This window comes from Pseudophryne corroboree, chromosome 2, assembly GCF_028390025.1.
Source record: "Pseudophryne corroboree isolate aPseCor3 chromosome 2, aPseCor3.hap2, whole genome shotgun sequence".
Classification (NCBI taxonomy): Eukaryota; Metazoa; Chordata; class Amphibia; order Anura; family Myobatrachidae; genus Pseudophryne; species Pseudophryne corroboree.
Window position 1 is genome coordinate 65150913 of NC_086445.1, and position 20540 is coordinate 65171452.

General features: G+C 49.3%; 1 protein-coding gene across 1 annotated transcript in view; it reads left to right on the top strand.

Annotated features, from left to right (window-relative positions):
- Nucleotides 1-20540, top strand: part of NOX4 (NADPH oxidase 4) — a 502226-nt gene that overhangs the window by 18183 nt on the left and 463503 nt on the right. The gene's annotated exons all lie outside the window — the stretch shown is intronic.

Consider the following 20540-nt stretch of genomic DNA (forward strand, 5'->3'; position numbering starts at 1 on the left):
TTAAGAGTTTGAGAGTGTGGGCTGGCTCCTCCCTCTATGCCCCTCCTACCAGACTCAGTTTAGAAAATGTGCGGAGGAGCCGGTCACAGCTAGGGGAGCTCTACAGAGCTTCTCTGGTAAAAGTTTATTTGTAGAGTTTATTATTTTACAGGGAGGCTGCTGGCAACAGCCTCCCTGCTTCGTGGGACTAAGGGGGGGAGGGGAGTAGAGTCCGCCCTGCAAGGTCTGAGCCACTATCTCCGCTGACAGGACACTGAGCTCCTGAGGAGATTGAACGTTCCTCGGCATAGGGGATCGCTCACGCCGGCAGCATTCCACTACCCCCTTACAGAGCCAGAAGATCAGTGGCGAGTCAGTCACTGGCCCCCCTAGCAAGCGGGGAGCCAGTATGAAGATGGCAGCAAAAGGGTATGGAGCGCAGTACTAACTGCGCTCCGGGGCTCAGCGGTACATAGTACGGCGCTGTGAGGGACGCCCTGAGCCAGCGCCTACACCCTACACTGACCTCTAGGCCTGTCAGGGTCCCAGGATCACTGCCAGCATGATTCCTTAGGCCAATATGATCTCCAGAAGAGCGGGAAGACAGTGCCATTAAGGGGGCGGAGCTTCTCCTCAGAGCAGACCCAGCAGTGTTCATCACCATTTTCCTGCCTGCAGAAACGCTGTCAGTGAAGAGCAGTCCCTCCATATCAACTCCAGCTATCTTTTACAGTACCAGGGGGTTGTAGAAGGAGGAAAGGCTGTGTACAGACTGTGTAACCTATTAAGGTGCACAGTCGGCACTGGTTGGGGTCTCCCTATACTGTACCTTGAAAGTGCTGTGTGTGTCTCTCTTGCCAGTCTTGGTGGTGAAACTCTGTCTATCCTCCCTTGTGTGTGTGGAGTGTCTGGGGTCTCCATTTAGCTATGTCCAGGGACTCTGTGTCATATGCTGCAGAGCATATGTCCTCTCAGGATGATCTCATTCCATGTAATCAGGATTGCATTGTTTTATTGCAGATACCAGCAAGGGAGCCTGAATGGTTATCTTCTATCAAATCCATGATTTCTCAGATTTCTACTAGGGTTGCACAGAATGAATCTGCAACTCAGGTTTTACAGACCTCTATGGCAGTTTGGTCTGGTTCTGTTACCCCAGGGCTCCCCTCTGTAGGTTCCCACAAATGTGCTCTTGCCCAGATTATGCAAGATGACATGGATACCGATTCTGATTCGGCAGACGATGATGGGGATGTGCTCAGGGGGGCCACACTGACAGGGCGGAGCGAAGAGCAGAGCTGCAATGTCAGAGGTAACAAGAATTATCCTCCGGGCGGAAAAACATGCTTTGGCGCTGTTGGCAATCTTCATTCCGGGAGTAGTCAACTGGGAAGCGGACTTCCTCAGCAGACACGATCGCCATCCAGGAGAGTGGAGTCTCCATCCGGAGGTGTTCAAGGAGGTAATAGATCTTTGGGGCGTACCCAAAATAGACATGATGGCCTCTCATCTCAAAAAGAAGCTTCAGTGAAATTTGTTCCAGGTCGAGGGACCTGCAAGCAGTGGCGGTGGACGCCCTAGTGCCTAGTGACTCCGTGGGTGTTCCAGTCAGTGTATATGTTTCCTCCACTTCCACTCATTCCAAGAGTGCTAAAAGTCAAAAGGAGAACAAGAGTTCAGGCAATCCTCATTGCTCCACACTGGCCAAGAAGGGCTTGGTATGCGGATCTTCTGGATCTACTGCTAGAAGAGCCGAGGCCTCTTCCTCTTTGGGAGGACCTGCTGCAGCAGGGGCCGTTCGCTTATCAAGACTGACCACGGCTACGTTTGACGGCATGGAGTAACGTCTAAACATTACCATCGCACTTGGAAAAAGTATGTGTCTTGGTGTGAATCCAAGAAGTTTCCTACGGTGGAGTTTAAACTTGGATGATTTCTGCTCTACCTCCAAGCAGGTATGGCTATGGGATTGAGATTAGGTTCCGTAAAGGTCCAGATTTCGGCCCTATCCATTTTCTTCCAGAAACAGTTGGCTGCCCTCCCTGAGGTTCAGACTTTTTTGAAGGGAGTTCTGCACATCCAACCTCCTTTTGTGCCACCTACGGTGCCCTGGGATCTTAACGTGGCATTGCAGTTCCTCCCTTCGGACTGGTTTGAGCCTCTACAGGAGGTTGTGGTCAAGTTTCTCATGTGGAAGGCTGTCACTTTGTTGGCCTTGGCTTCTACTAGATGTGTGTCGGAGTTTGGGGCTTTGTCATGTAAAGGCCCATACTTGATCTTCCATGAAGATAGAGCTGAGCTCCGGACACGTCCGCAGTTTCTTCCGAAGTTGCTACTGACTCCTCAGATTCATCAAAGTCCTTGGATGTTGTAAGGGCTCTGAAAATCTAGTTGAAGAGGACTGCTCGTCACAGAAAATCGGACTATCTGTTTGTCCTGTATGATCCCAAGAAACTTGGGTGTCCTGCTTCTAAAGGGCCCTACACACTGGCCAACCCGCCGCCGAGCTGCCCGACGGCAGATACGACCGACGAGCGACCCGGCGGCGGAGGGGGGGGGGGGGGGGCAGTGACGGGGGGAGTGAAGTTTCTTCACTCCTCCCGTCTCCCGGCTGCATTGAAGTGCAGGCAAATATGGACGAGATCGTCCATATTGGCCTGCATGTACAGCCGACGGGGGACCAGGGATGAACGAGCGCGGGGACGCGCATCGTTCATCGCTGGAGCCTCCACACTGAAAGATATGAACGAGTTCTCGTTCATTTATGAACGAGATCGTTCGTATCTTTCAAAAAAATCGGCCAGTGTGTAGGGCCTATAAGTCTGTTAAGGCCCACTCTACTCGTAAGGTGGATTCTTCGTGGGCGGCTGCCCGGGGTGTCGCGGCTTTACAGCTTTGCCGAGTGGCTACTTGGTCGGGTCGAACACGTTTGCAAAGTTCTGCAAGTTCGATACTTTGGCCTCTGAGGATCTGATGTTTGGTCAATCAGTTCTGCAGGAACCTCCACGCTCTCCCTCCCGCTCTGGGAGCTTTGGTACATCCCCATGGTACTAATGTGGACCCCAGCATCCTCTAGGACGTAAGAGAAAATAGGATTTTAATTACCTACCGGCAAATCCTTTTCTCGTAGTCCCTAGAGGATGCTGGGGTCCACATTAGTACCATAGGGTATAGACGGGTCCACTAGGAGCCATTGGCACTTTAAGAGTTTGAGAGTGTGGGCTGACTCCTCCCTCTATGCCCCTCCTACCAGACTCAGTCTAGAAACTGGTAGGTAAGTAAAAATCCTATTTTAACCTACTGTACAAAGCATATTAGTTAAGGCAGGGCTGGATCTAGACTTTGTGGTGCCCCGGGCAAAAGGGGCATGGCTTAACGGATAATGGGCGTGGTCAGTTATGCCCCCTGTAGATTTGTGCCCCCAGTAAAGTTGTGCCCCCTAGATGCGCCGTGCCCCCAGTACTGTGCCTCCTATAGAGTTGTGCCCCCTACTTGCGCCGTGCCCCAGTACTGTGCCCCCTGTAGAGTTGTGTAATACTTACAATCCCCGCTCCTGCTTCCCGACCGCTGCTGCCCTCTGTCTCCGGCTGCCGGCACCGCTCCTCTGATCTATGGGAGAGACATGACGTCTCTCCCATAGCACCACATAGACACTAGATGTCAATTATGACCCCTAGAGTCTATGTGCTGCTCCAACAATGCAGTGCGGTGCGTGACGACTTCATCGCGCACCGCACAGCACAGCATCTACCGAGCACCGGGGGGCACCAGTAGTGGATCTTGCCACGGCAGTGGCGCCCTCTGGAAGGTGGCGCCCCGGGCAAAAATCCTGCGTGCCCGTAGCAAGATCCGCTACTGACTTAAGGTGGGTATACACTGAGATATATCTTCAGATCAATGGATCTTCAGATATATCTATAGCCGGATCCGACAGTGTGTAGTGCATCACGAACTGGGTGGGAATTTACATACGCCAGCCCAGTTGCGCCGTCAATCAGCGCTGGCTCAAAGCAAGTGTACAGGCAGGCAGTTGGCTGCCGGTACACACAGCACGATGTGCCGATATATTTGTAGATTTATTGGCCATTGGCTGTGTTGCTGGGCCGACGTGATATGTCTGGGAATAACAGCACTCACAGACATATCGCTGGTACACCATGCTTGCCTACCTGACCCTCTCCATGGGAGAAAATGCTCTGTTCCTGGACTTTCCTGGTAATGCATCATTGCCATCACCTGTGGTGAAACACCTTTCTTATCAATTAACTAGCTCACCACAGGTGATGGCAATCATACATTACCAGGAAAGTCCAGGAACAGAGCATTTTCTCCCTCATGGAGAGGGTCAGGTAGGCAAGTATGTGTTACACACTGGCCGATGGACCATGGATATATAGGCCATTCAACGGATTAGATCAGGCCTGGCCAACCTGCGGCTCTCCAGATGTTGTGAAACAACAAATCCCAGCATGCCCTGCCACAGTTTCAGCATATCCTAGGAGCAAAACTGTGGCAAGACATGATGGGACTTGTAGTTTTACAACAGCTGGAGAGCCACAGGTTGGCCAGGCCTGGATTAAATGATACATACTTGCCGACCTGACCCTCTCCACGAGGGAGAAAATGCTCTGTTCCTGGTGATGGCAATCATACATTACCAGGAAAGTCCAGGAACAGAACATTTTCTCCCTCATGGAGAGGGTCAGGTAGGCAAGTATGAAATGATATTAGATGGCCAGGGTGTACCAAGCACAGACCCTCCAACATGACCCGCCCCACTAGGTACAAAATGCTCTGTTTCTGGACTTCCCTCTTAATTTATGATTTCCATCACCTGTGTTGAACTAGTTAAATGATAAGAAAGCTGTTTCTTCACAGGTGATGGCAATAATAAATTAAGAGGGAAGTCCAGAAACAGAGCATTTTGTACCTAGTGGGGCGGGTCATGTTGGAGGGTATGCAAGCATAAGATTGCAATCAGCTGTACTAGTTGTATTAACCCCTTCACTACAGAGTCTTTTCACAGCCCAGCTCTGAGTTAACATAATTATATGCCATTTGTGTATTCAGTGCCCACAGAAATAATTCCTTATAGGTTTCCAAATGCCGTCCAGGTATTATGGATAACCAAGCTTGGATACAGGTGACTTAATTAGTACCTCAATCAGTTTGATTTAACTATGTGTGATCAGTCATGGATATCCTTAAAACCTGTACTGTTAGGGTACATTGAGGATTGCATTTGGGAACCTCTGCCTTATAACGTTGCTTATCCCTCCTGACAGGGCAATTGATAATCTACCCATAGGGCAGTGGTTCCCAAATGTGGTTCTCAAGGTACCCCAACAATCCAGGTTTTAGGGATATTCTTGCTTGTGCACAGATGGCATACCTCCCAACATGACCCTCTCTAGGAGGGACACAATGCTCTGCTTCTGGACTTTTCTCTTAATTTATGATTGCCATCACCTGTGTTGAACAGGCTAATGGATAAGAAAGGTGTTTCACCACAGGTGAGGGCAATCATACATAAGAGGGAAGTCCAGGAGCAGAACATTCTGTCCCTCCTGGAAAGGGTCATGTTGGGAGGTATGAGATGGTATTAAGGTTACCACCTCATCCCTTTTATTCTGGACACATATTCATTACGGGTGTGGTTCGTTTTATCGACAGTGCCTAGGTCGACAATGTTTAGGTCGACCACTATTGGTTGACAGTCACTAGATGGAAGGTCGACAGGGTTTCTAGGTCGACATGTGCTAGGTCGACAGGTCTAAAGGTCGACATGAGTTTTTTTTTTTTGTCGTTTTCTTCGTAAAGTGACCGGGATCCCAAATTAGCACACCGCGTCCCCTCGCATTTAAAAAGGTCCACAGGTGGAGCTAATTATGTCACTTGTGATTCTGTGAGGAGACCTGCAAAACATGCACTGTGTGGGGTCCTGAGGACCGAGTTTGAGAATCTGTGCCCTAGATCAGTGATTCTCAAACTCGGTCCTCAGGACCCCACACAGTGCATGTTTTGCAGGTAATCCAGCAGGTGCACAGGTGTATTAATTACTCACTGACACATTTTAAAAGGTCCACAGGTGGAGCTAATTATGCCACTTGTGATTCTGTGAGGAGACCTGCAAAACATGCACCGTGTGGGGTCCTGAGGACCGAGTTTGAGAACCTATGCCCTAGATCAGGGCTGGCCAAACCGGTCCTCGAGATCTACCAACAGTTCATGTTTTCCAGCCCTCCTGGAGATCTGTAGAATTGTCAGTTAGGAATGAATGCAGCACATCTTAATTAGTAATGACTACACCTGGGCACCAGCTAGGTGTTCTGGAAAATGTGAACTGTTGGTAGATCTTGAGGACTGGTTTGGCCAGCTCTGCCCTAGATGGTATAATCAAACCTACTATGGCCCTCATTCTGAGTTGATCGCAGCAGCAAGAAAGTTAGCAATTGGGCAAAACCATGAGCACTGCAGGAGGGGTAGATATAACATGTGCAGAGAGAGTTAGATTTGGGTGGGGTGTGTTCAATCTGCAATCTAAATTGCAGTGTAAAAATAAAGCAGCCAGTATTTACCCTGCACAGAAACAAAATAACCCACCCAAATCTAACTCTTTCTGCACATGTTATATCTGCCTCCCCTGCAGTGCACATGGTTTTGCCCAGTTGCTAACTTTCTTGCTGCTGCGATCAACTCAGAATGAGGGCCTATATTTTTTAAGCGAAATTGCAATCGAGTGAACTAAAAGCAATTGTGGGGGTTTGACTTTTTTAAACCTTCTAATCCAGGCATTCCCAGCCACCTTCTTTAAGGCACACCAACAGTGCAGGTTTTAGTGATATCCAGGCTGCAGCACAGATGGTTAACGCAAAATAACTGAGGTACTAATTAAGTCTCCTGTGCTGAAGCCTGGATATCACTAATACCTGCACTGTTATGGGCCCTACACACTGGGTGATTTTACTGAAAGATATGAACGATCTCGTTCATTAATGAACGAGATAACGTTCATATCTTTCAGTGTATAGGCACCAGTGATGAACGATGCGTGGCCCCGCGCTCGTTCATCGCTGGTGCCCCGTCGGCTGTGCATGCAGGCCAATATGGACGAGGTCGTCCATATTTGCCTGCAATGCTATGGAGCCGGGTGACGGGGGGAGTGAAGGAACTTCACTCCACCCGTCACTGCCCCCCCGGGGCAGTGACGGGTGGAGATCGTCCATATTGGCCTGCATGTACAGCCGACGGGGGACCAGCGATGAACGAGCGCGGGGCCACGCATCATTCATCGCTGGAGCCTCCACACTGCACGATATGAACGGTATCTCGTTCATTAAGGAACGAGATCGTTCATATCGTGCAGTCATGTCGGCTAGTGTGTAGGGCCCTTTTGGAAGATTTTATACATTTCCCGCTAAGTCTCAAACACATAAGTTACATCACCTATGTGTGTAATTGATAGCAATAGTAGGCAGCAGAACACTTACCATGTAACCATGTTAATGGCATACTACATGCATGTGAAGCTGGTATTCATGGCTTGCTGTTTATCAGTGGAGGTAGTAACACCGCTGCATGGCCTCAGAAGTCAGGTTGGTTGTCATTAATGATGCCTGTGAGCATCAGCCAATCAGGGTCTCACCAGGAACAAGGGTGCATAGGTACAGAGACGTACAGGAGATGCTGTATCCAGACACTGCATAGTCCATGACATCCTCTGCTGCATTTTTCCTTAAGAAGGAGAAGACCATGCGGGTTTCTGCACATGCGCATTGAGAGGCGCGCACCGGGAGGAATGTGATTGCATCCCTATCGGGGGAAAATGTGAAGAGAAGCCCATAGGCTTCTATTGGGTAATGTCACATGCAGATGAAATCTGGAGCCATTTAATGATTTCCTGCCTTCTGTGTGGGGACAAGTGCAGAACTCTGGGAGCTGCTGCATATGCCCCAAGTCCCTCTCTCCAGTGAATAGATGTGCACAGCTGCCATTCACTGCTGCTCTGCTAAGCAAAGCACTGCGTGACAGGGGGCCTGCCAACACTCCCGCCCCCCCCCCCCCCCCCCCCCACCCATCCCGCCGTGCTCAAGTATCCGAGTACAGCAGGAGGCATCTGTAGGAGACTGACCCCCTCCTGCATGTAACACTGAACCATCAGCTGCAATGGTCGCAGCTCTCGGCCATCTGAGTAAACCTCGATTCACTCAGACTGGCTGCTTAAACTCCTCTGCCGTGGCCAGGAAATCTGCGTGCAAAGAAGCTGAGCCTAGCCAAGCCCATACTTGCCTACCTGACCCTCTCCATGAGGGAGAAAATGCTCTGTTCCTGGACTTTCCTGGTAATGTATGATTGCCATCACCTGTGGTGAAACACCTTTCTTATCAATTACCCAGCTCACCACAGGTGATGGCAATCATACATTACCAGGAAAGTCCAGGAACAGAGCATTTTCTCCCTCATGGAGAGGGCAAGGTAGGCAAGTATGGCCAAGCCCCATCTACATAATGCAGTCCCCCTCACCACTCCGCCCCCCAAATGTCGCAGCATAGCAATCATGCTGTGGCTAGAAGTTGACATGCGACGCAGGACTTGTTCTTCATGTGCGCAGATGGGGTCCACAAACATCGGAGGAGTACGTGAAGCCTCCTGTCTACATAGATCTCTGAATCAGACCTACAGTGCTGTGCATAAATCGGGCTGATCAGCTGGTTTTGGTAACTTGGCTCAAATCTCAGAGTGTGTACTCAGCACCCGGGACCCAGTACTGTTCAATGAGCAGTCAGATTGGATGATTGGATCTCACCTGATGCACGACATTTGTCAAAACGATGAGCCGATATCGTATTGTAGAGTGTATGAATTTCTGATCATCAGTCCAACATTTCTTCCCACAGTTAATTTAAAAACTTCACCTTGGTGACGAGCTTTAGGAAGGATAATGGTTCGGAACGGAACGACAAATCACTAGCGTGTACATTCGTAATCGGACATTTTCAAGGTAATTTCATATCTCGGAAATTAATAAAATTGGTTGGATCGTAAGTGAAATGATTCAGGTGTGTACCTGGCATTACACACAGCATCAAAGGTTCATCTGTGGGTTAAAGTGGTGAGCCTGAGGGGATAATTCAGATCTGATCGCAGCAGCAAATTTGTTAGCTAATAGGAAAAACTATGTGCACTGCGGGGGGGCAGTTATAACATGTGCAGAGAGAGTAAAGGGCCCCATACACTTATACGACATGACGGTCCGTCATGTTGTCTAGATTTCCCTTCAACCTCCCAGCAGCCTCCCGGGCGGCAGGATAGTGTAAGATACATCGTATGTGGTCCTTTTGCATACAATGTATCTTATATGATCCCAGCCATTCCTGCGGGATCCGGCATATCACGAGTGCAGCACTCGTGATATGTCAGATCTAGGGTGATCCGATGCGATGCTCATGGGAACTCGGATCGGGTATAAAGCACAACGAAAATCCCCGTTTTTACCCAATATACCATCCCAAATGCCTGAATTGGGCTAAAATCAGGCATTATCGTTCTAGTATATTAATTTATTTTTACACTGCAATTTACATTTCAGTTTGAACACACCCCACCCAAATCTAACTCTCTCTGCACATGTTATATCTGCCTCCCCTGCAGTGCACATGGATTTGCCGCTGAGATCAAATCTGAATTAAGCTGTGTCCACACGGTGAGATTTGGGCTATGCCTGATTTTCACTATGCGATAGGGACTGTGGTCGGTATCGCAAGCCTACAGTAGATGACTGCTTGCGATACTGGCTTTGTGCGATTTTGGCTAAGTGTCAATCTTGACTATACTATTATACTAGATAGTCAAAATTGACTTGCCTGCACAGTCTATCTAGGCTTGCGATAACGACCTTGCGGGGCCGCGCATCGGTATCGCATCGGGATCACAAGGTGAATTTTACCTTGTAATCTGCACTAACTTTCCTTGCAATTTTGACTAGATAGCCAAAATCGCAAGCAAAAATCTCACCGTGTGTACACACCTTATGGCCCTGAATCAGAGGTGTAACTCGTACATCTGAGTGAGGCCCTATATTCCTTTCTGTTGGTTTCCTGAGCTGTCTAGGGCAGTGGTTCCCAAACTGTGTGCCGTGGCACCCTGGGGTGCCTCGGAACACTTATAGGGGTGCCCTGGGTTGGTGGTCTAGGACCAATTCAAATTATTTATGGTCAATGTAATAGGCAAAACCAGTGCTGGTGGCTGCCAGTCATAAAATATGTAGACAAACAGAAGCAAATCCTGTCTCTCACCACACAACTGACCCTAAGGATGACATATAAAAACAATTTACTTAATTTCATATTTTTAAATTTCTCAATAAGAATCTTTTGGCCTAGGGGTGCCGTGAGAGAAATTCTGATGCTCTAGTGTGCCGTGATCCAAAAAAGTTTGGGAACCACTGGTCTAGGGGATTTCAAGCGCTATGTGTCTCTGTCTCTCTGATCCTGGCTCTCTCTCCCTCTTTCTGCCCGTCTCTCTGTCATCACTAATCAGTGGCCCTCATTCCGAGTTGTTCGCTCGGTGTTTTTCATCGCATCGCAGTGAGAATCCGCTTAGTGCGCATGCGCAATGTTCGCACTGCGACTGCGCCAAGTAACTTTACTATGAAGAAAGTAAGTTTACTCACGGCTTTTTCTTCGCTCCGACGATCGCATTGTGATTGACAGGAAATGGGTGTTACTGGGCGGAAACACGGCGTTTTAGGGGCGTGTGGCTGAAAACGCTACCGTTTCCGGAAAAAACGCAGGAGTGGCCGGAGAAACGGTGGGAGTGCCTGGGCGAACGCTGGGTGTGTTTGTGACGTCAACCAGGAACGAAAAGCACTGAACTGATCGCACAGGCAGAGTAAGTCTGAAGCTACTCAAAAACTGCTAAGTAGTTTGTAATCGCAATATTGCGAATACATCGGTCGCACTTTTAAGAGGCTAAGATTCACTCCCAGTAGGCGGCGGCTTAGCGTGTGTAACTCTGCTAAAATCGCCTTGCGAGCGATCAACTCGGAATGAGGGCCAGTGTCCTGCATTTGATGGGATGTGTCTTTATACTCAGTAAAAGGCTCCCTCAGAAGTGTCTCAGCTGCTGTTGACTCTAGACAAGTGTTAGCATGCTGAATTGAGGGGAGATTAGTAAGAAATACATGTCTGGAAACCCGCAGCTGTTATACAGCAGTTACACCTTAAGACGGAATCTATGCGCTGGGTATATACAGTATGTATCTGAGGAATGCAGAAATAATCATATCACATACTGTAGATCTGTGGTATATGCACCCTTGGTGCAGTGACGTGTGTCGAGGTCATAAGCACTGATTATATATATATATATATATATATATATATATATATATATATATATATATATAATCAATGCAATACTCAGCCCAGCGGCCCCTCCTCTCTCACCTGCGTGTCCGGGACAATGCAGGCGCTGCTGCTGGCTGGGAGGGCGGAGGAAAGAGCGGGAAGAGCGCTGGCCTCCGTCGCCGCACGCACTCTGGGCACCCCACTGCCATCGCCTTCAGGGTCACCGCTTCACTGGCTTCAGGACAGCTCCAACGCCAGCCACCGCTGGGTCCCTCCGCCACTTAACGCCCACCGCACCGTGTATGGGTGATTGGACAGTGGATCCAGCACTGGATCCGCTATCCAATCACAGCTGCCTCACTGACATGGGCAACTGTCAACGAGGCACTTGTAGAAGTGCCGCTTTCAGCATATTTTTAATGGGCTTTTACAGCCCAATGCTTGGCCCCGCCCTTCGCTCTATCCCCGTTCCCATTATCTACAGGAGGCACTGCTATCAGTGCCTCCCAAACTAATTTAATAAATTAAAATTATTAGAATAAAATAAAGATACCTATGACACAGAATATGTGTCATAAGGATCTTCTTTGTATTATTTTAATAATTAATCATAGGGGAGGCACTGCCACCTCTGCCTCCCCTGACTGCACGTCCCTGCCTTGGTGACACCCCCAATCCATTCCACATAAAATTGAGTATTTAGAATATTTAATGATGTTTGGGGTTGCTTGGTATTTATACACATTACAAGAGACATGCTGAGCGTCACAATGACGCACTGTAATGATACAGAAAGGGTGACGGACACAGACAGACATCTCATACATTAACTCGGGTTGGGTTCATGTGACCGGCGGATGGGAGACCACCAGTCACCATACCGACAGCAGGATCCTGGCTTTTAGATGGCCGCCGGCCGGGGGACGAGCGCAATGAAGTGGGCTCACCACGCAGTGGGCTCGGTGGCTCTCTTCACTCGCCACAGATCCTATTCCCACTCTGTCGGTGTCGTGGACACCCACGAGTGGGAATAGTGGTGACCGGTGGTCTCCTGACCGCTGGTCACATAACCGCATCCCCATTAACTCTATTTGCATAATTAATAAATGCTTGTCTAATGGTAACAGCGACAGAGGTTTATTTAGGATCTCCATAACTTCATACTTGGCGACTTTCATTATCTTCCCTCTATCACAACGCAGAGGGGGCAGGGCCGCCATGATGCAATTTGCAGAGAACCGCATCATCATCCCACCCATTTCATCAGGAAGCTGGCGGTATGCTGGAGTCTTTGTTCTTGCCAGGAGATGGGCTCCAATAACAGCCTGTATCTTCAAAAAGCAGGAGCATGTCCGGTAGTCGGCCGGTGCCAGCATTAATGAGGGCACACGGAGAGGAATCCCTGTTGGAATTGAAGCAGCTATTGGCAGTGGTGGACTGGGGTATGAAGGGCCCACCGGAGGAATAGTGGTACGGGCCCATGCTTAGGGGTGTCTCCAGAGGGCCTAACCTTTAGGGAGTGCATTGTCTGGGACCATTGTTAAATACATATATATATATTATAGTAAAATGGATGTAGTATGAGTGGCCGGCGGCCGGGATCCCGGTGGCCAGCATACCGGCACCAGGATCCCGACCGCCGGCATAACGATAGCAGGGCGAGCGCTAATGACCCCTTTGCAGGCTCGCTCGCCACGCTGCGGGCACGGTGGCGCTATCTTTTCTCTCTCCAGGGGGGTCGTGGATCCCGGCCGGCGGCATACTGAAGACCACCCAGTAAAACTGCTAGTGCATGCATAGTAAAGTACCAGATTCGTAAAAGGAATGCACTGCAGAATATACACCATAGTCCTGTGCAGTATAATGTAAGGAAGTGGGCCCTCAGGAAGTGGGGCCCACCAGGGGTTTCCTCCCTGTACCCCTTTGGGCCAGTCCAACCCTGGCTATCAGGGATATTAGAAACGGTTGTACAGAGGGAAAAGGTAGCAGGTGCACAATCTCATTAGCTCAACCTGTAGTAACCAGAGGCACTTAGCATATTCCTGGCCAGGGCTATGAGCTTACCCACCGCATCAAGGTAGCCTCTCATTGGGTAAGTCCCTAACACTAACTATAGGGGTTCAGGTCCGGGGGGCAGGACACCCCAGAGCCACCCAGCCAGACAACCCCAGGACATCGCAGGAGTGATAAAATATAGGGTTAAAGAGGTAGGAGCAGCTGTTGCTGCATGTGTGAATAATGTGAGGATTAAAAGAAAATTATGTGAAGGTGTTACATATATATAAAACAAACTATAAGGGCCATGGAGTGATGAAATAGTGTTAAATTGCGATGCCCCAGGGGTACCCAGCCACAGCAGGCACAGGGAGCCCCGCACCCCAGAGAATTCCCCCCATTATGGAATGCCATAGTAAACAAAATGTAAGAGTCTTACCTCAGTGTGCTCATTCCAAATGTAATGGCTATAGTGTTGGACTATTTAAAATCATAGCCCTGGCCAGGAATATGCTAAGTGCCTCTGGTTACTACAGGTTGAGCTAGTGAGATTGTGCACCTGCTACCTTTTCCCTCTGTACACTTTACTAAGTCTCAAGCAGAGTAGCACCTCACTACCTAATTAAGGTGTGCAAATTAGGGCCCCTTTTCCCTCTGTAACTGATATTAGAAACGGTTTCAGGAGAGCGTGAGCAAGGTAACACATGAAGGTCATTTGGAGGTGAAAACCCACTTGGACTTTTAAATTCAGATTATTCTATCACTGAATGGCCAAGCAGAAGGATTAAAAGCATGAGTGGATGGAATGTTATTGTGCTGAGGATGCATTCCGGGCACCTAATACACTAACCAAGTAGAGCGGTGATCTAATAAGGCCCCAGCTTGTCAATCCTGTGGTTCCAGTCATTCGAGCGTAAGACGAATGCAGCAAATTCCGAGCACTATAATGAAATAACAGCACCCTCCCCGGCTTACTGAGGAATGTATCTATCCGATGCTCACACATGAGGTAAATTCTGCCTGTAACCAGCGCGGTGCATGTTACCTCATGCCTGACCAGACCAATTATATCTGATGAACATTTTGTACACAACTTGATAAAACCGCACCTGTCCAGCTGGCATGAGCCTGAGCATATTAAATACATTTCAAGAACTGATCTGACATAGTGATTCCCCTCAGCTATCCTGAAGGTGGGGGGATGTATCAAAGGTTGGAGAGAGACAAAGTACCAACCAATCAGCTCCTGTCATTTTTCAAACAGCCTGTAACATGGCAGTTAGGAGCTAATTGGTTGGCACCTTATCTCTCAATAATCTTTGATACCCCCTCATACAAGCAAATTTTACTTTTATTTTTATTTATTTTTTGTCTGGGGTTGGATTGTGAAACTGCCAGTAGGTGTCAAAGGGGAATAGGACTCATTCTAATTAGGGCGATGTTATAGGGAACATATAACATGACATGGCGTATTATTTCGGGCTAAGATTTGCAAGTTCTGGAAACTCAGTGATTCAAATGACATACAGATGTGTCCTCATTCACCATATGGCGCAAGATGCATGGTGCGGCTTAGACACCACGTCACAGACAGCGAGTATCGGACTTTCACATTTGTGTGTCTTTTTTTTGCACCACAGCTGCACACCAATAGACCTGTAGTGTATGGGAGACTTGCGCTTTTATTACCATTATCGCAGTGTAAATTCGCACATTACTACATTTGGCGGGATGCATGGCGCAGCTTTCTGCATATGGGATCGCAGAGGTAGGCTGAGACATGCCCTAAAATGCTCGCAACACGGCCCCCGTTACCTCTCCCAAACAGTTTGCGACTGTCAACTACTTTGCAAATAAATACTCACTGCGTTGCGGCATCGCTAAAGCACACACATTGGCTGATAATCACTCAACGCCTTAAATATCAGCGTCACTTACAGCTATGAACCAGGCCCCTATTACGGAAGATAGTCCCCACTCTTTTCTGTGTAACTCTATGGGATGTAATGGAAAATGAGCAAATACAGTATATTGGATTTGTTCATATGTGTGTACAATTTTGTGATGTATATAGACGATAAATAAAATAGTAGACACCGGAGGAAAGAAGTATTTGAGGCACCCCAGGCGGAGAGACTTATACAGGAGCTTCGGCTTATTGCAGGGCACAGACTGTACAGTAGGGTGGCCAATCCCCGGATCGGCAGGATACCGGGATTCCACCCTAAAATTGGTCGGGATTCAATCCCGGGATTGGAGCTTCCAATCCTGGGGATTTCGGGATTGGAAGCTCACTTTGTTTTTTCAATGCTGGGCAGCATTGAGCCTCCTCAGGAGGCTCCCCCTGCTCACCTCCCTCTCGCTCCGGCTGGGCGCAGTGCGCAGCGTGACATGAAGTCAGAGGTCACACTGTGCAGCCAGCTGCCTGCCCAGCCGCCAGACCTCACTGCCGCTGGACCTCGTAGCAAGTGGCCCACCCTCCCTCCCGTCCAGATTAGGTGAGTTATTTGCGCTGGGCCCAGGGGGATGGGGGGGTTGGGGGGTAGGACACATTGAAAAGCGGCCAATCCTGGGTGTCCCGCGAATCCTGGGATTGACCATTTTTTAATCCCGATACCCGGGATTGGCCACCCTACGTACAGCCATACTCACAGTAACACCAATAGGCAGCAGAGATGGAGCGGGATATACAGCGGAACAGTTGTATGCTATGTATGGTTGCGGCTACATGCAGGATAGTATTACAAGACTGCATAGGATTACTTGGATTAGGTCATACGCAAATAAATGGCAGCAAAAGAGAACGCATATCAATCACTGCAAAAAGTCGCAAATCAAAATTTGCCACACAACAGCCTTCCAGTTCAAACTGACTTGCTGTAGAGGCGGCATCTGATGGCCGGGCACCGAGCTCCTCAGTATGAACCAGTCTGAGGCTAATATATGGCTGTTGAGATACATTGGCTGGGTGCTTGGATTCATGCACCTGGAGCAATAGGTGTGGCTGGAATGGCCAAAGACACTATTTGGAAGGAGTGTCCTCATGATTTTGGCCATGTAGCCTGTTAAGATATAGGGCAGAGGTTCTCAAACTCGGTCCTCGGGGGCCCACACAGTGCATGTTTTGCAGGTCTCCTCACAGAATCGCAAGTGAAATAATTAGCTCCACCTGTGGACCTTTTAAAATGTGTCAGTGAGTAATTAATACACCTGTGCACCTGCTGGGTTACCTGCAAAACATGCACTGTGTGGGCTCCCGAGGACCGAGTTTGAGAACCTCTGATATAGGGCTATATGTAATAGCCTGTGGGCAGGGGCGTATCTACCCATTGGCCAGGATGGCACTTCCCAGGGGCGCCGGGAAAAATAAACTACAGTTCCCAGCAGCCCTTATATCTAAGAGACCGAATATCCCTGGCAAAGTGAAGGAATTGCTCATCTACATGGCAACGTCATGACAACGAGCGACTGCATTTCTGGGTTTCACTGTGCTGAAGGCAGGCCCTACTGTGGGGGGGGGGGGGGGGGGGGGGCTAGAAGGGAAATTTCCCTGGGTCTCTAACTGGCAGGGGGCCTCAAAATTTGTGCCTAAGTGCCTAAACCAGAGGTTCCCAAGCGTGGTCCTCAAGGCACCCCAACGGTCCAGGTTTTAAATGTATCCATGCTTGGCCACAGGTGATGTAAGTAGCACCTCAGTCAATTTGATTTAACCATCTGTGCTGAGCCACGGATATACCTAAATCCTGGACTGTTGGGATGCCTTGAGGAGTGCGTTTGGGAACCTCTGGCCCAGGGCCATTTCTACAGAGGAGGGGGCCCGTGTGCACCTCCGGGTGGGCCCCCTCCTCTGAACGGCGCTGTAGACTCCGGCATTGTGCCGGAGTCAACTGCGCATGCGCAGGTCTCCGGAAACATGATGCCCGCCATGATCCGGAGACCAATTTAGCTACCGCGCATATGTGGCGGCCACTTTGGCGCCGATTTCTGCCGCGAACACTGCGCCCGCCGCTGGACTCCAGTAAGGGGAGTATTTAAATGGGTGCAATGTGTGCGGTGTGGGCCCCCTCTGGACCCAGGGGCCCGTGTGCACCCATTAGAGAAACGCCAATGCTCTGGCCTAAGATAAATAAGCGCTTCTAATCTGAAATCTCCAATAATCCAGTACATCAGTATATGTGTACAGAATTAATTTTGAAAATGGAAATAAAGTTAAGCATTAAAATTAATTTAAAAATAAGAATTTACTCACCGGTAATTCTATTTCTCGTAGTCCGTAGTGGATGCTGGGGACTCCGTAAGGACCATGGGGAATAGACGGGCTCCGCAGGAGACTGGGCACTCTAAAAGAAAGATTAAGTACTATCTGGTGTGCACTGGCTCCTCCCTCTATGCCCCTCCTCCAGACCTCAGTTAGGGAAACTGTGCCCGGAAGAGCTGACACAACAAGGAAAGGATTTGGAATCCAGGGTAAGACTCATACCAGCCACACCAATCACACTGTACAACTTGTGATAAGCTTACCCAGTTAACAGTATGAACAACAACTGAGCCTCACTCAACAGATGGCTCATAACAATAACCCTTTAGTGAAGCAACAACTATATACATGTATTGCAGAGAGTCCGCACTTGGGACGGGCGCCCAGCATCCACTACGGACTACGAGAAATAGAATTACCGGTGAGTAAATTCTTATTTTCTCTGACGTCCTAGTGGATGCTGGGAACTCCGTAAGGACCATGGGGATTATACCAAAGCTCCCAAACGGGCGGGAGAGTGCAGATGACTCTGCAGCACCGAATGAGCAAAATCAAGGTCCTCCTCGGCCAGGGTATCAAACTTGTAGAATTTAGCAAATGTGTTTGAACCTGACCAAGTAGCAGCTCGGCAAAACTGTAAAGCCGAGACCCCTCGGGTAGCCGCCCAAGAAGAGCCCACCTTCCTTGTGGAATGGGCTTTTACTGATTTAGGATGCGGCAGTCCAGCCGCAGAATGTGCCAGCTGAATCGTGCAACAGATCCAGCGAGCAAAAGTTTGCTTTGAAGCAGGAGCACCCAGCTTGTTGGGTGCATGCAGGATAAATAGCGAGTCAGTTTTCCTGACTCCAGCCGTCCTGGAAACATAAATTTTCAAAGCTCGGACTACGTCCAGCAACTTGGAATCCTCCAAGTCCCGAGTAGCCGCAGGCACCACAATAGGTTGGTTCAGATGAAACGCTGATACCACCTTTGGGAGATATTGGGGACGAGTCCTCAATTCTGCCCTGTCCATATGGAAGATCAGATATGGGCTTTTACATGACAAAGCCGCCAATTCTGACACACGCCTAGCCGAAGCTAAGGCCAACAGCATGACCACCTTCCACGTGAGATACTTTAGTTCCACGGTCTTAAGTGGCTCAAACCAGTGTGATTTCAGGAAATCCAACACAACGTTAAGATCCCAAGGTGCCACTGGAGGCACAAAAGGGGGCTGAATATGCAGCACTCCCTTAACAAACGTCTGAACTTCAGGCAGTGAAGCCAGTTCTTTTTGAAAGAAAATAGATAGGGCCGAAATCTGGACCTTTATGGACCCCAATTTTAGGCCCATAGACACCCCTGAGTGTAGGAAGTGCAGAAATCGACCCAGCTGGAATTCCTCTGTTGGGGCCTTCCTGGCCTCACACCAAGTGACATATTTCCGCCATATGCGGTGATAATGCTTTACTGTCACATCCTTCCTAGCTTTTTTCAGCGTAGGAATCACTTCATCTGGAATGCCCTTTTCCGTTAGGATCCGGCGTTCAACCGCCATGCCGTCAAACGCAGCCGCGGTAAGTCTTGGAACAGACAGGGCCCCTGTTGTAACAGGTCCTGTCTGAGAGGCAGAGGCCATGGGTTCTCTGAGATCATTTCTTGTAGTTCTGGGTACCAAGTTCTTCTTGGCCAATCCGGAACGATGAGTATAGTTCTTACTCCTCTCTTTCTTACTATCCACAGTACCTTGGGTATGAGAGGAAGAGGAGGGAACACATAAACCGACTGGTACACCCACGGTGTCACTAGTCCGTCCACAGCTATCGCCTGAGGGTCCCTTGAACTGGCGCAATATTTTTTTAGCTTTTTGTTGAGGCGGGACGCCATCATGTCCACCCGTGGCAGTTCCCAGCGATTTACAATCTGTGTGAAGACTTCTTGATGAAGTCCCCACTCTCCCGGGTGGAGGTCGTGCCTGCTGAGGAAGTCTGCTTCCCAGTTGTCCACTCCCGGAATGAACACTGCTGACAGTGCTAGCACGTGATTCTCCGCCCATCGAAGAATCCTTGTGGCTTCTGCCATTGCCATCCTGCTTTTCGTGCCGCCCTGGCGGTTTACATGGGCGACCGCCGTGATGTTGTCTGACTGAATCAGAACTGGGTGGTTTTGAAGCAGGGGCTCTGCTTGACTCAGGGCGTTGTAAATGGCCCTTAGTTCCAGTATATTTATGTGTAGTGAAGTCTCCAGACTTGACCACTGTCCTTGGTAGTTTCTTCCCTGAGTGACTGCCCCCCATCCTCAGAGGCTTGCATCCGTGGTCACCAGGACCCAGTCCTGTATGCCGAACCTGCGGCCCTCGAGAAGATGAGCACTCTGCAGCCACCACAACAGAGACACCCTGGCCCTTGGGGACAGGGTGATCAACCGATGCATCTGAAGATGCGATCCGGACCATTTGTCCAACAGATCCCACTGAAAGATCCTTGCATGGAACCTGCCGAAGGGAATTGCTTCATAAGAAGCCACCATCTTTCCCAGGACTCGCGTGCAGTGATGCACCGACACCTGTTTTGGTTTCAGGAGGTCCCTGACCAGAGATGACAATTCTTGGGCCTTCTCCACCGGGAGAAACACCTTCTTCTGTTCTGTGTCCAGAATCATGCCCAGGAAAAGCAGACGCGTCGCAGGAATCAGCTGCGACTTTGGGATATTCAGAATCTAGCCGTGCTGTTGCAACACTTCCCGAGAGAGTGCTACGCTGACCAACAACTGCTCTCTGGACCTCGCCTTTATGAGGAGATCGTCCAAGTACGGGATAATTATAACTCCCTTCTTTCGAAGGAGTATCATCATTTCGGCCATTACCTTGGTAAATATTCTCGGTGCCGTGGAGAGACCAAACGGCAACGTCTGGAATTGGTAATGACAGTCTTGTACCACAAACCTGAGGTATTCCTGGTGAGGTGGGTAAATGGGGACAT